Here is a 15,805-nt window from a genome sequence, read left to right as displayed (position 1 = left end):
ATAATCAACATAACAAGTATTCTCTATTCATCGGATCCCAACAAACGCAACATATAGAATTACAGATAGATGATCTTGATCATGATAGGCAGCTCACAAGATCCGACAATGATAGCACAATGGGGAGAAGACAACCATCTAGCTACTGCTATGGACCCATAGTCCAGGGGTAGACTACTCACACATCACACCGGAGGCGACCATGGCGGCGTAGAGTCCTCCGGGAGATGATTCCCCTCTCCGGCAGGGTGCCGGAGGCGATCTCCTGGATCCCCCGAGATGGGATCGGCGGCGGCGGCGTCTCTGGAAGGTTTTCCGTATCGTGGTTCTCGGTGCTGGGGGTTTCGTCACGGAGGCTATTTGTAGGCGGAAGGGCAGGTCAAGAGGCGGCACGGGGGCCCCACACCACAGGGCCGCGCGGCCAAGGGGGGGGCCGCGCCGCCCTAGGGTGTGGCCCCCTCGTCGCCCCTCTTCGTCTCTCCTTCGGACTTCTGGAAGCTTCGTGGAAAAATAGGCCCCTGGGCTTTGATTTCGTCCAATTCCGAGAATATTTCCTTACTAGGATTTCTGAAACCAAAAACAGCAGTAAAACAGAATCGGCACTTCGGCATCTTGTTAATAGGTTAGTTCCAGAAAATGCACGAATATGACATAAAGTGTGCATAAAACATGTAGATAACATCAATAATGTGGCATGGAACATAAGAAATTATCGATACGTCGGAGACGTATCAAGCATCAAAAAGCAAATTCAAAACAAATTTAAGTATAACCCACTTCCTATGAGAAGGAATCTTGTAAATGAACAAATTCATGAAGAACAAAGTGACAAGCATAGGAAGATAAAACACGAGTAACTTCAAAATTTTCAGCATGTAGAGAGGTGTTTTAGTAACATGAAAATTTCTACAACCATATTTTCATCTCTCATAATAATTTCCAGTAGCATCATGAACAAACTCAACAGTATAACGATCACATAAAGCATTCTTATCATGAGTCTCATGCATAAAATAATTACTACTCCCAACATAAGCATAGTCATTCTTATTAATTGTAGTGGGAGCAAATTCAACAAAGTAGCTATCATTATTATTCTCATCACCATAATCATCAAATATAGGAGGCATATTGTAATCATAATTAATTTTCTCCTCAATAGTAGGTGGACTGAAAATATGATAGTCATCATTGCAATCATCATATATAGGAGGTAAAGTATCATCAAAATAAATTTTCTCCTCCATGCTTGGGGGACTAAAAATATCATGCTCATCAAAACCAGCTTCCCCAAGCTTAGAATTTTCCATAGCATTAGCAACAATGGTGTTCAAAGCGTTCATACTAATATCATTGCTACTAGCATGCAAATAAGGTTCCATAGGTTTTTTAATTTTCGCATCAAACAATCCATGTCTTAACCCAGGAAATAGATTAAAAAGCTCACTGTTATTTTCCATTATGCCTAACTAGTGAACAAGAAACAAAAAGATGCAATTGCAGGATCTAAAGGAAATAGCTTCGAGCACTCACACACCGGCAACAATGCTAGGAAATAGATTAGTAGTCGGAGGATGTGAATACCTTTTACCTTACCTCCCCGGCAACGGCGCCAGAAAATAGCTTGCTGTCTACTGCTGGCGCGCAGTTGACGTGGGAGGTAGAAATCTCTGTGGTGTAACTTTTCTTCGTTCCCCGGAAACGGCGCCAGAAAATAGCTTGATGTCTACGCACACTTCTATTCTTGTAGACAGTGTTGGGCCTCCAAGAGCAGAGGTTTGTAGAACAGCAGCAAGTTTCCCTTAAGTGAATCACCCAAGGTTTATCGAACTCAGGGAGGTAGAGGTCAAAGATATCCCTCTCAAGCAACCCTGCAATTACGATACAAGAAGTCTCTTGTGTCCCTAACACACCTAATACACTTGTCAGATGTATAGGTGCACTAGTTCGGCGAAGAGATAGTGAAATACAAGTAATATGGATGATTGTAAGTAGTAATTGCAATCTGAAATAAAGATGGCAGCAAGCAAACATGTAATAGAACTTGTTGGAAACGGTGTTTCAATGCTTAGAAACAAGGCCTAGGGATCATACTTTCACTAGTGGACACTCTCAACAATGATCACATAATCAAACTACTCTACACTCTCTTGTTGGATAACAAACACCATTCATTGTGTAGGGCTACAAGAGCTCCCTCAAGCCGGAGTTAACAAGCTCCACAACATCCGGAGTTCATATTTAAGTAACCTTTAGAGTGCATAATAGACCGTTGCAATTTAGACCGAGTACTAACATAGCATACACACTGTCAACAATAGCTATGAAAGGGGGAATAGATCGCATCAATACTATCATAGTAATAGTTAACTTCATAATCTACAAGAGATTACAATCATAACCTATGCCAAGTATTACATGATGCACACACTGTCAACATTACATCATGGAGGAGGAATAGAGTACTTTAATAACATCACTAGAGTAGCACATAGATTAATAGTGATACAAAGCTCATCATATGGATCTCAATCATGTAAGGCAGCTCATGAGATCATTGTATTGAAGTACATGGGAGAGAGATGAACCACATAGCTACCGGTAGAACCCTGATACGTCTCCAACGTATCGATAATTTCTTATGTTCCATGCCACTTTATTGATGATACCTACATGTTTTATGCACACTTTATATCGTTTTTATGCGTTTTACGGAACTAACCTATTGACGAGATGCCGCAGTGCCAGTTCCTGTTTTCTGCTGTTTTTGGTTTCAGAAATCCTAGTAAGGAAATATTCTCGGAATTGGACGAAATCAATGCCCAGAGTCTTAGAATTGGACGAAGCTTCCAGAACACCCGAGAGTCGCCAGAGGGGGGCCACAGGCCCACCAGATGATAGGCTAGCGCAGACCAGGCCTTGGCCGCGCCGCCCTACTATGTCGTCGCCTCGTCGACCTTCCGACTCCGCCTCTTCGCCTATATAAAGGTCCCTGACCTAAATCTTCGAGACGGAAAAGCCACGGTACGAGAAACCTTCGAGAGCCGCCGCCATCGCGAAGCCAAGATCTGGGGGACAGGAGTCTCTGTTCCGGCACGCCGCCGGGACGGGGAAGTGCCCCCGGAAGGCTTCTCCATCGACACCACCGCCATCTTCATCAACGCTGCTGTCTCCCATGAGGAGGGAGTAGTTCTCCATCGAGGCTAAGGGCTGTACCGGTAGCTATGTGGTTCATCTCTCTCCCTATGTACTTCAATACAATGATCTCATGAGCTGCCTTACATGATTGAGATCCATATGATGATGCTTGTAATCTAGATATCGTTATGCTAGTCAAGTGAATTTTACTTATGTGATCTCCGGAGACTCCTTGTCCCACGTGTGTAAAGGTGATAGTGTGTGCACCGTGTGGGTCTCTTAGGCTATATTTCACAGAATACTTATGCACTGTTATGAATAGCATAGTGAAGTGCTTATTTATATCTCTTTATGATTGCAATGTGTTTTGTATCACTATTTATCTATGTGCTACTCTAGTGATGTTATTAAAGTACTCTATTCCTCCTGCACGGTGTAATGGTGACAGTGTGTGCATCGTGTAGTACTTGGCGTAGGTTATGATTGTAATCTCTTGTAGATTATGAAGTTAATTATTGCTATGATAGTATTGATGTGATCTATGCCTCCTTCATAGTGTGATGGTGACAGTGTGCATGCTATGTTAGTACTTGGTGTAGTTGTGTTGATCTATCATGCACTCTAAGGTTATTTAAATATGAATATCGAATATTGTGGAGCTTGTTAACTCCGGCATTGAGGGTTCGTGTAATCCTACACAATTAGTGGTGTTCACCATCCAACAAGAGAGTGTAGAGTAGAGCATTTATCTATTTATTCTGTTATGTGATCAATGTTGAGAGTGTCCACTAGTGAAAGTATAATCCCTAGGCCTTGTTCCCAAATACTGCAATCATCGCATGTTTACTGTTCTACTGCATCTGTACTGCCTGCAATATTACCACCATCAACCACACGCCAGTTGTAGCATCAAGCTATTTTCTGGTACCGTTACTACTGCTCATATATATTCATACCACCTGTATTTCACTATCTCTTCGCCGAACTAGTGCACCTATACATCTGACAAGTGTATTAGGTGTGTTGGGGACACAAGAGACTTCTTGCTTTGTGGTTGCAGGGTTGCTTGAGAGGGATATCTTTGACCTCTTCCTCCCTGAGTTCGATAAACCTTGGGTGATCCACTTAAGGGAAACTTACTGCTGTTCTACAAACCTCTGCTCTTGGAGGCCCAACACTGTCTACAAGAAAAGAAGCACCCGTAGACATCAAGCACTTTTCTGGCGCCGTTGCTGGGGAGGAAAGGTAAAAGGTACTCACACTCCGGATCTCGGCTACTAAGCTATTTTCCGGCGCCGTTGTAAGTACTCGAAGCTATTTTCTTTAGATCCTGCAATTGCATCTTTTTGTTTCTTGTTTTACACTAGTTTGGCGTAATGGAAAGCAACATGGAGCTTTTTATTCTTTTTCCTGAGTTAAGACATGGATGGTTTGATGCGAAAATTAAAAAACCCATGGAACATATTAGTATGAACACTTTGAACACCATTGTTGCTAATGATATGGAAAATTCTAAGCTTGGGGAAGCTGGTTCTGATGAGCATGATCTTTTTAGTCCCCCAAGCATTGAGGAGAAAATTTGCTTTGATGATACTTTGCCTCCTATTTATGACGATTATAATGATAGTGGTCTTTTGGTGCCACCTACTATGGAGAGTAAATTTTGTTATGATTATACTATGCCTCCTACACTTGATGAGAATAATAATGATAGCTACTTTGTTGAATTTTCTCCCACTACAACTAATAAAATTGATTATGCCTATGTGGAGAGTAATAATTTTATGCATGAGACTCATGATAAGAATGCTTTATGTGATAGTTATATTGTTGAGTTTGCTCATGATGCTACTGGACATTATTATGAGAGAGGAAAATATGGTTGTAGAATTTTTCATGTTGCTAAAACACCTCTCTTTTTACTGAAAATCTTAAAGCTGCACTTGTTTTATCTTTCTATGCTTGTTGCATTATGCTTCATGAATTTGTTTATTTACAAGATTCCTTTTCATAGGAAGCATGTTAGGCTTAAATTTGTTTTGAATTTGCCTCTTGATGCTCTCTTTTGCTTCAAATACTATTTCTTGCGAGTGCATCATTAAAACTGCTGAGCCCATCTTAATGGCTATAAAGAAAGAACTTCTTGGGAGATAACCCATGTATTTATTTTACTACAGTACTTTTGTTTTATATTTGTGTCTTGGAAGTTGTTACTACTGTATCAACCTCTCCTTATCTTAGTTTTGTTGCATTGTTGTGCCAAGTAAAGTCTTTGATAGCAAGGTTGATACTAGATTTGGATTACTGCACAGAAACAGATTTCTGTCTGTCACGAATTTGGGTTGAATTCTCTGTAGGTAACTCAGAAAAATCTGCCAATTTTTGTGTGTGATCCTCAGATATGTACTCAACTTTCATTCAATTTGAGCATTTTCATTTGAGCAAGTCTGATACCTCAATAAAATTCGTCTTTACGGACTGTTCTGTTTTGACAGATTCTGCCTTTTATTTCGCATTGCCTGTTTTGCTATGCTTGATGGATTTTTAGATTCCATTAACTTCCAGTAGCTTTGGGCAATGTCCAGAAGTGTTAAGAATGATTGTGTCACCTCTGAACATGTGAATTTTGATTATGCACTAACCCTCTAATGAGTTTGTTTTGAGTTTGGTGTGGAGGAAGTTTTCAAGGGTCAAGAGAGGAGGATGATACAATATGATCAAGAAGAGTGAAAGCTCTAAGCTTGGGGATGCCCCGGTGGTTCATCCCTGCATATTTCAAGAAGACTCAAGCATCTAAGCTTGGGGATGCCCAAGGCATCCCCTTCTTCATCGACAAATTATCAGGTCACCTCTAGTGAAACTATATTTTTATTCCATCACATCTTATGTATTTTACTTGGAGCGTCTGTTTGTTTCTATTTTTGTTTTTGGTTGAGTAAATGCTTGTGTGGGAGAGAGACACGCTCCGCTGGTTCATATTAACACATGTGTTCTTAGCTTTACTTTTAATTTTCATGGCGAAGGTTGAAACTGCTTCGTTAATTGTTGTATGGTTGGAAACGGGAAATGCTACATGTAGTAATTGGTATGATGTCTTGAATAATGTGATACTTGGCAATTGTTGTGCTCATGATTAAGCTCTTGCATCATATGCTTTGCACCTATTAATGAAGAAATACATAGAGCTTGCTAAAATTTGGTTTGCATGATTGGTCTCTCTAAGGTCTAGATATTTTCTAGTAAAGGTGTTTGAACAACAAGGACGACGGTGTAGAGTCTTATAATGCTTGCAATATGTATTTTATGTGAGTTTTGCTGTACCGGTTCATACTTGTGTTTGTTTCAAACAACCTTGCTAGCCTAAGCCTTGTATTGAGAGGGATTACTTCTCGTGCATCCAAATCCTTGAGCCAAACACTATGCCATTTGTGTCCACCATACCTACCTACTACATGGTATTTCTCCGCCATTCCAAAGTAAATTGCTTGAGTGCTACCTTTAAAATTCCCATCCTTTATCTTTGCAATATATAGCTCATGGGACAAATAGCCTAAAAACTATTGTGGTATTGAATATGTACTTATGCATTTTATCTCTTATAAGTTGCTTGTTGAGCGACAACCATGTTCTTGGGACGCCATCAGCTACTCTTTGTTGAATATCATGTGAGTTGCTATGCATGTTCGTCTTGTCTGAAGTAAGGGCGATTTACCATGAGTTGAATGGTTTGAGCAAGCATACTGTTAGAGAAGAACATTGGGCCGCTAACTAAAGCCATGATCCATGGTGGAAGTTTCAGTTTTGGACAAATATCCTCAATCTCATATGAGAAAATTAATTGTTGTTGAATGCTTATGCATTAAAGAGGAGTCCATTATCTGTTGTCTATGTTGTCCCGGTATGGATGTCTAGGTTGAGAATAATCAAAAGCGAAAATCCAATGCGAGCTTTCTCCTTAGACCTTTGTACAGGCGGCATAGAGGTACCCCTTTGTGACACTTGGTTAAAACATATGTATTGCGGTGATAATCCAGGTAATCCGAGCTAATTATGACAAGGTGCGGGCACTATTAGTATACTATGCATGAGGCTTGCAACTTGTAGGATATAATTTACATGATGCATATGCTTTATTACTACCGTTGACAAAATTGTTTCTTGTTTTCAAAATCAAAGCTCTAGCACAAATATAGCAATCGATGCTTCCCTCTGCGAAGGGCCATTCTTTTACTCTTATGTTGAGTCAGTTCACCTATTTCTCTCCATCTCAAGAAGCAAACACTTGTGTGAACTGTGCATTGATTCCTACATACTTGCATATTGCATTTGTTATATTACTTTATGTTGACACTATCCATGAGATATACATGTTGAAAGTTGAAAGCAACCGCTAAAACTTAATCTTCCTTTGTGTTGCTTCAATGCCTCTACTATGAATTTATTGCTTTATGAGTTAACTCTTATGCAAGACTTATTGATGCTTGTCTTGAAAGTATTATTCATGAAAAGTCTTTGCTATATGATTCAGTTGTTTAATCATTGTCTTTACCATTGTCTTGAATCGCTGCATTCATCTCATATGCTTTACAATAGTATGATTAAGATCATGTTGGTAGCATGTCACTTCAGAAATTATCTTTGTTATCGTTTACCTACTCGGGACGAGCAGGAACTAAGCTTGGGGATGCTGATACGTCTCCAATGTATCGATAATTTCTTATGTTCCATGCCACTTTATTGATGATACCTACATGTTTTATGCACACTTTATATCGTTTTTATGCGTTTTCCGGAACTAACCTATTGACGAGATGCCGCAGTGCCAGTTCCTGTTTTCTGCTGTTTTTGGTTTCAGAAATCCTAGTAAGGAAATATTCTCGGAATTGGACGAAATCAACGCCCAGAGTCTTAGAATTGGACGAAGCTTCCAGAACACCCGAGAGTCGCCAGAGGGGGGCCACAGACCCACCAGATGATAGGCTGGCGCGGCCAGGCCTTGGCCGCGCCGCCCTACTGTGTCGTCGCCTCGTCGACCTTCCGACTCCGCCTCTTCGCCTATATAAAGGTCCCTGACCTAAATCTTCGAGACGGAAAATCCACGGTACGAGAAACCTTCCAGAGCCGCCGCCATCGCAAAGCCAAGATCTGGGGGACAGGAGTCTCTGTTCCAGCACGCCGCCGGGACGGGGAAGTGCCCCCGGAAGGCTTCTCCATCGACACCACCGCCATCTTCATCAACGCTGCTGTCTCCCATGAGGAGGGAGTAGTTCTCCATCGAGGCTAAGGGTTGTACCGGTAGCTATGTGGTTCATCTCTCTCCCTATGTACTTCAATACAATGATCTCATGAGCTGCCTTACATGATTGAGATCCATATGATGATGCTTGTAATCTAGATATCGTTATGCTAGTCAAGTGAATTTTACTTATGTGATCTCCGGATACTCCTTGTCCCACGTGTGTAAAGGTGACAGTGTGTGCACCGTGTGGGTCTCTTAGGCTATATTTCACAGAATACTTATTCACTGTTATGAATAGCATAGTGAAGTGCTTATTTATATCCCTTTATGATTGCAATGTGTTTTGTATCACTATTTATCTGTGTGCTACTCTAGTGATGTTATTAAAGTACTCTATTCCTCCTGCACGGTGTAATGGTGACAGTGTGTGCATCGTGTAGTACTTGGCGTAGGTTATGATTGTAATCTCTTGTAGATTATGAAGTTAATTATTGCTATGATAGTATTGATGTGATCTATGCCTCCTTCATAGTGTGATGGTGACAGTGTGCATGCTATGTTAGTACTTGGTGTAGTTGTGTTGATCTATCATGCACTCTAAGGTTATTTAAATATGAATATCGAATATTGTGGAGCTTGTTAACTCCGGCATTGAGGGTTCGTGTAATCCTACACAATTAGTGGTGTTCACCATCCAACAAGAGAGTGTAGAGTAGAGCATTTATCTATTTATTCTGTTATGTGATCAATGTTGAGAGTGTCCACTAGTGAAAGTATAATCCCTAGGCCTTGTTCCCAAATACTGCAATCATCGCTTGTTTACTGTTCTACTGCATCTGTACTGTCTGCAATATTACCACCATCAACCACACGCCAGTTGTAGCATCAAGCTATTTTCTGGTACCGTTACTACTGCTCATATATATTCATACCACCTGTATTTCACTATCTCTTCGCCGAACTAGTGCACCTATACATCTGACAAGTGTATTAGGTGTGTTGGGCACACAAGAGACTTCTTGCTTTGTGGTTGCAGGGTTGCTTGAGAGGGATATCTTTGACCTCTTACTCCCTGGGTTCGATAAACCTTGGGTGATCCACTTAAGGGAAACTTGCTGCTGTTCTACAAACCTCTGCTCTTGGAGGCCCAACACTGTCTACAAGAATAGAAGCACCCATAGACATCAAGCCCTCAGCCCCGGGGGAGAACTACTCCCTCCTCATCATAGGAGACAGCGATGGCAATGAAGATGGCGGTGGAGTCGGTGGAGATGGCTCTGGGGGCAATTCCCCGTCCCGGCAGGGTGCCGGAACAGAGACTTCTGTCCCCCGAATTGGAGTTTCGCGATGGCGGCGGCGTCCCTGGAGTCTTTCTGGAGTTTCGTCAATCGGTGTCGAAGTTTTAGGTCACGATTAGTCTTATAGGTGAAGAGGCGGAGTCGAAGGGGCCACGGGGGTCCCACACAGTAGGGGGCGCCCCCCCTTGGCCGCGCTGCCTTGTGGGGTGGGGCCCCCTGGCTCCCCTCTGGCCCCTCTTCGGTGCTCTGGAAGCTTTCGGGAAAAATAAGATATTGGGCGTTGATTTCGTCCGATTCCGAGAATATTTCCTTTGTAGGATTTCTGAAACCAAAAATAGCAGAAAACAACAACTGGCTCTTCGGCATCTCGTCAATAGGTTAGTTCCGGAAAACGCATAAAATCATCATAAAGTGTGAGCAAAACATGTAGGTATTGTCATAAAACAAGCATGGAACATCATAAATTATAGATACGTTGGAGACGTATCAGACTTCAGTTTTACCAATCGGGACTAAAGGTCCTGCAGCCCCATCCCTCGACTTGCCTCCACATGGAGGCCTTTACTCCCGGTTTGTGGGTGATTGGGAGTAAAGAAAAAGACCTTTAGTTCCAATTTCGTAGTCCCGGTTGAACTAGAGTCTGTTCCTAAATGGAACTAGGGTCTTTTTTTTCTACTAGTGGTAGCACTCGAAAAGGTACGCACACACTACAATATCCTTGTTCGTCTGGGCACCTGTCCCATTTTTTCTTTCCCGTAAACCAGATAGGAAGAAGGAAACGCACGCGCGTATATGCACGAAATCCAGCCTCCCTCCCTTAATTTTGATCCGGGTTATATATTGCGGACTTGCCAGAAAGCAGACGCCTGATTTTTTTATTATGTCTCTCCTTCTAGGAAACAAAAAGAGAAAATATTGACTTGCAGTTCTTGAGAAACTTTTGCCCGAGAAACTTTGATTCTTTTGTGTTTGTTCCCTCTATAGGGAGATCAGGAGGGATAGTTACCATATGGGACAACTCTGTATTTTTTGGGAGATGTGTGTTTCAGAACAGATACTCTGTGTTAGTGGAATTACAATCAACCAAAACTGACTTATTCTGGACTCTGGCCAATGTTTATGCGCCTTGTTAGGATAATGGGCAGATAGCCATTTGTAGTGGCTTAATAATATAGTAATTCCAGATATGAGAATTGGCATCTCATGGGAGATTTCAATCTGATAAGATCACCTCAGGACAGAAACAAGTCAGGGGAAAATGTTAGTGAAATGTTGTTATTTAATGAAGCCATTAGTAACTTAGGCTTGGCAGATATCCCTCTCAAAGGTATAAAATACACCTGGAGTAACATGCAAGACTCTCCTCTATTTCAGAGGTTGGACTATTTTTTTCATCTATGGCTTGGACAACCACTTTTCCTGATACCATGGCAATGCCATTTGCTATGACTACCTCTGACCATGTGCCTTGTGTTATTTCCATACAAACCTCAATACCAAAATCCTCAGTTTTTAGTTTTGAAAATAGATGGCTTGATATGCCTGAATTTCTAGCTAATATTGAGAACACTTGGACACAATCTATTCACTATGCTGATGCTTCAAAGAGGATTACTAGCAAGTTCAAAATTCTTAGAAAAGAGTTGAAAAAATGGTCAAAATCTATATTTTCTTTCAATAAGGATATTGATGACTTGAATGCTCTCATATCTCTTATTGATGCTATAGAAAATTTTAGAGATGTCAGCACTATGAAAAGGCAATTCAGAGTTGCAATGAAATTTCATCTAGCTGCCTTGTTAAAGCAACAGCTTGCCTATTGGTAGCAGAGGGGAAAAATTAAGTGGGTGACACTTGGAGATGAAAATTCTAGATTTTTTCACTCTATGGATACCACCCAAAAGAGGAAGAATCACATCCAAACAATCACAACTGCTGAAGGAGCTTCAGTATCAGAACACGGTGTCAAGACTGAAGTCTTGCTTCAGGCATATAAAGAAAGATTGGGGCAGATTGATAGTATTTCTGGTACAACTCAAATATCTGCTTTACTGAGTAGTAAACCAAATCTGGACTTCTTGGAAGCACCCTTTACACCAAAGGAGATAGATGATGTTGTGGCTGATTTCCCCCATAATAAATCACCTGGTCCAGATGGATTCAATGCTGAATTTCTGCAAAAATGCTGGCACATCAGTAAGAAGGATTTTCATAAATTGTAGTCAATTTCATCAAGGATCTGTATGCCTAGAGAGTATTAACAGCTGTTTCATTACTCTGGTTCCAAAAAAAGAAGATGCTAGTATTGTGCATGATTATAGACCTATCTCTCTACTCAATTGCACTCTGAAACTCCTCACAAAGCTCCTAGCTAATAGGTTGCAGACAGTGATCATGCAACTTATTCATGAAAATCAGTATGGCTTCATTAAGAGTAGGACTATTCAAGATTGCTTGGCATGGACTTTTGAATATATTCATCTCTATCACAAAAGTAAGAAGGAGACTGTTCTCCTCAAATTGGATTTTGAGAAGGCTTTTGACAATATAGATCATTCTTTCATACTTGAAGTTCTGCGGAAAAGGGGGTTTGGTCAGAAGTGGTGCTCATGGATCAAGAAAATTCTTGCTACTGCCACCTCCTCAATTATGTTAAATGGAGTACCTGGTTCCATCTTCAAGTGTAGGAGAGGAGTCAGATAGGGAGACCCACTTTCTCCCTTGCTTTTTGTACTTGTTGCAGACACTTTACGGTCTATGGTTAATCATGCAATGAGAGAAAATTATATTCATAGGCCTTTGTCCCTTCAGTGCTCTTACTCCTTCCCAATAGTGCAATATGTCGATGATACCCCTGTTATGATGCAAGCAGATGTACACCAGCTAATACATCTCGAGGATCTACTCCATAGATTTGGGGAAGCTTCTGGACTCAGAGTCAATTATGAGATATATAATTTGATACCTATCAATATTCCTAATGATAGAGTGAGTTCATTTACCTCTGCATCAATTGTCAACTTGGCAATCTCCCATTGTTATATCTTGAATTACCCCTTAGTATCTCCAAGCCAACACAAGAATATTATATGCCACTGATAATGTGCATCTAGAGAAGATTGTCCTCATGTGATATGTATCTTAATTGTGGAAGCAAGTTAAGGCTTGTAAATTCAGTTCTCTCTTCCTTGCCAATTTTCTCTATGAGTAGACTCAAGCTGTATCAATGAGTCCTAGATGAATGTGACAAATACATAAGACACTGCTTATGGAGAAACAAGGATCTAAACAGTAAACCCCCCCCCCCCATTGGCCTCCTGGGATATGGTTTGTAGGTCAAAAGATTAGGGAGGATTGGAAGTCCTCAAATTGTCAGTCCAGAATAAATGTCTCCTCATGAAGCACATTCATAAGTTCTATAATCATGGTAATATTCCCTAGGTCAAACTGGTATGGGAGTCTTATTATCACCATGCTCTGCCACCTCTTCGGTATAGAGATATTTCATTTTGGTGGAGAGACTGCTTGAAAAATCTTGATCTTTACAAGGAAAAGGCATCATGTTTACTTAACAGTGGGGTAACTGTGTTTTTTTGGACATATTTATGGACTACTGATGTTCTATTGATAAAATGGCCTTTCCTCTTCACTTTTGTCAAGGATACCACACAATCTGTGAAAAATGTTCTCACCATAGTGGATGTTTCTTCTCCTTTTCATCTACCTTTGTCTCAGCGGTTTCTTTAACTTGTACAAGATAGACAACTTTCATCTGAGAAGGAGAAATGGTCAGTGATTACTGCAGCTCATGGATATAAGGTGTCATCTATGTACAAGGATTTGATAAAGCAAGGGCATGTGCTACCTGTCATCTCATGGCTTTGGAAAATTTGCTGTCAGGGGAAGCATAAAGTCTTTTTTTGGCTGCTTCTTCACAATAGAGCGAACACCAGAACAATGTTGCAAAGGAAGAATTTTTCTTGCCGGATTTCACTTGCATTATGTGTAATGGATCTGCTCTAGAAACAAGAGACCATCTGTTCTTCTCTAGCCCTTTTGCAGTAAGTTGTTGGCAATACTTATGCCCTGGATGGGTTCCAGCATTGGCAGATGGGCATATGGTGGTACATGATATGGTTTAGAGCTTGAAAACCAGAATTCAACAGCCTTTTTTCATGAAGATTATTATGTTAATTTCCTGGTCCATCTGGACGACTCGGAATGACTTTGTTTTTAAAGGAATCAATCCAAATCTTTATCGCTGCAGACACAAGTTTAAAGAGGAGTTGGTGTTTCTGGTTCATAAAGCTAAGAGGAAGTCCTACATTGGCCTTCGGGCCTGGGTAACTAATTTCCTGTAATTTAGCATAGCTTAGCCTTTTTTTACTTTATTTAAGTGCTTTTCTCCAGCACTTTGTATATATGCTAGATACTCCTTAAACAAAAAATCAACAAAAATATACACAACGAGGTAACTCACTGTACAGGTTTTAAAAAAGGGATTTCTATTTTCGTGCCCTCGGTTTCTTAGTTTTGCTCAGTTTTCCCCAGCTCCTTAGTTTTTCCTCAGTTTTCCCCAAGACCTTGTCTAAAACCATCACAGGTGCTGTAACGGCCGGTTGCCCGACGGTTGACCGTTATCTTATGACTAGTGGGGCCACGTGGAGCCCGCAAAGACACGTCAGACCATCCATCTTTGTTTGACCGTAAGCATCGATGTATCCCTGACCAAAACACGCACGAGTGGGGCTTCGGTATATCGAATGACAAGTGGGGCCATGACGCTGATACAAGGGGCAATACATGGGTAGGAATAGATTTTTAAACAGAGCTCTACAGCGATGACACAGAGGAGGTGGCCTACGGGGTGCCGAGATGAGATCGACGTCCACAAAGAACTGCATGAGGCGAGACCAGACGCATTAGATAGATATGAACTAGACGCGTTTAACCATGCAAAGAAGAGAAGAAATGGTCGACGACATCGACGACTACCTCAAAAATTTGACTGACCGTGTCCGACACGAACGCGAGCAATGTAGAGAAAACTAGTGTCTCTCCTTTCTGGCGTGTATAGATGGGTGCTAGAAGAGTGTGGTGGCGAAGGGAAAGACCTCGCGGTGGTCTGTGGCGTCCAGCATAGCGGGGCGGCGTGGCCGTGCCCACAGCGGCGTGCATGCATGTTCGGCATTGGCATCAGCATGTACGTTCGGCATTGGCCTCGGCGGTATCTCTGGTGTGTCAGTGATCGAATGACGGGACGGAATTGAGGGTGCATCCCGACGGTGACCTAGCAGTGGCGGCGAGCATAGCCGTTCTGACCATGTCGATATCGGCATCGGCATCGTTTGGAGGTTGTGGTGCTCGAATCAATGTGGGATTTGTTTCTTGTACGCCAAAATGAATTTGAAACAAGTTTTGTGTTGAAGGTTAGGTAACGAAAGTTTGTAACTAAGCCCAAAATTATACTAGCGCCATGGTGAGGTTCTTTTTGATAGAGCTATACGGTTGGGCAAACTTTTTTGACACTTTTTAGATAGGGTTCCTTGTTGTTACACGTATGGCATCATGTATGGAAATTTTGGGGTCATTTGGAGATGTTCGAAAAAATCACTCTGCTTAAACGCATGCCATTTCATCTCACTGAAACCAGCTTTTTTAACAAGGTGATTTTTTCTACCTTCTGTAAATGACCTCAAATTTCATACAGCTGATCTTCTATACATTTTTCATTTTTTGAACTTTTTATTTCCCTTTATAATACCCAATTGATTTTCAGGTCAAAACCTCGAAAAAGAGCATCATGTATGGCATCTTTTTCGCCCTAAATTTCAAATTTTCTGAAACTTTCCCTTTTAGATATTCCTTGTTGTTATAGGTATGGCATCATCTATGCCAAATTTGGTTTGGTCTAACTGAAACCAGCTTTTGTAACAAGTTAGGTTTTTTCGACCTTCTCAAAAGGGATTTTTTCCTACCTTCTCTAAATGATCTCAAAAATCATACAGACGATCTTCTATACAAAGATAGGTAGATTGTTTCGTTTTTACATTTTTTTTGAACTTTTATTTCCCTTTATAATACCCATTTGATTTTCAGGTCAAAACCTTGAAAGTTAACATAAGTAAAT

At 41.1% G+C, this 15,805-nt stretch overlaps 1 pseudogene; it reads left to right on the top strand.

The window, feature by feature from the left end:
* Positions 1 to 11,561: 11,561 nt before the first annotated feature.
* The window catches only part of LOC127339878 (uncharacterized), a 97,731-nt pseudogene continuing 93,487 nt past the window's right edge, over positions 11,562 to 15,805 (top strand).

This window comes from Lolium perenne, chromosome 3, assembly GCF_019359855.2.
Source record: "Lolium perenne isolate Kyuss_39 chromosome 3, Kyuss_2.0, whole genome shotgun sequence".
Lineage (NCBI taxonomy): Eukaryota > Viridiplantae > Streptophyta > Magnoliopsida > Poales > Poaceae > Lolium > Lolium perenne.
This window is presented reverse-complemented; position numbering and strand designations above follow the sequence as displayed.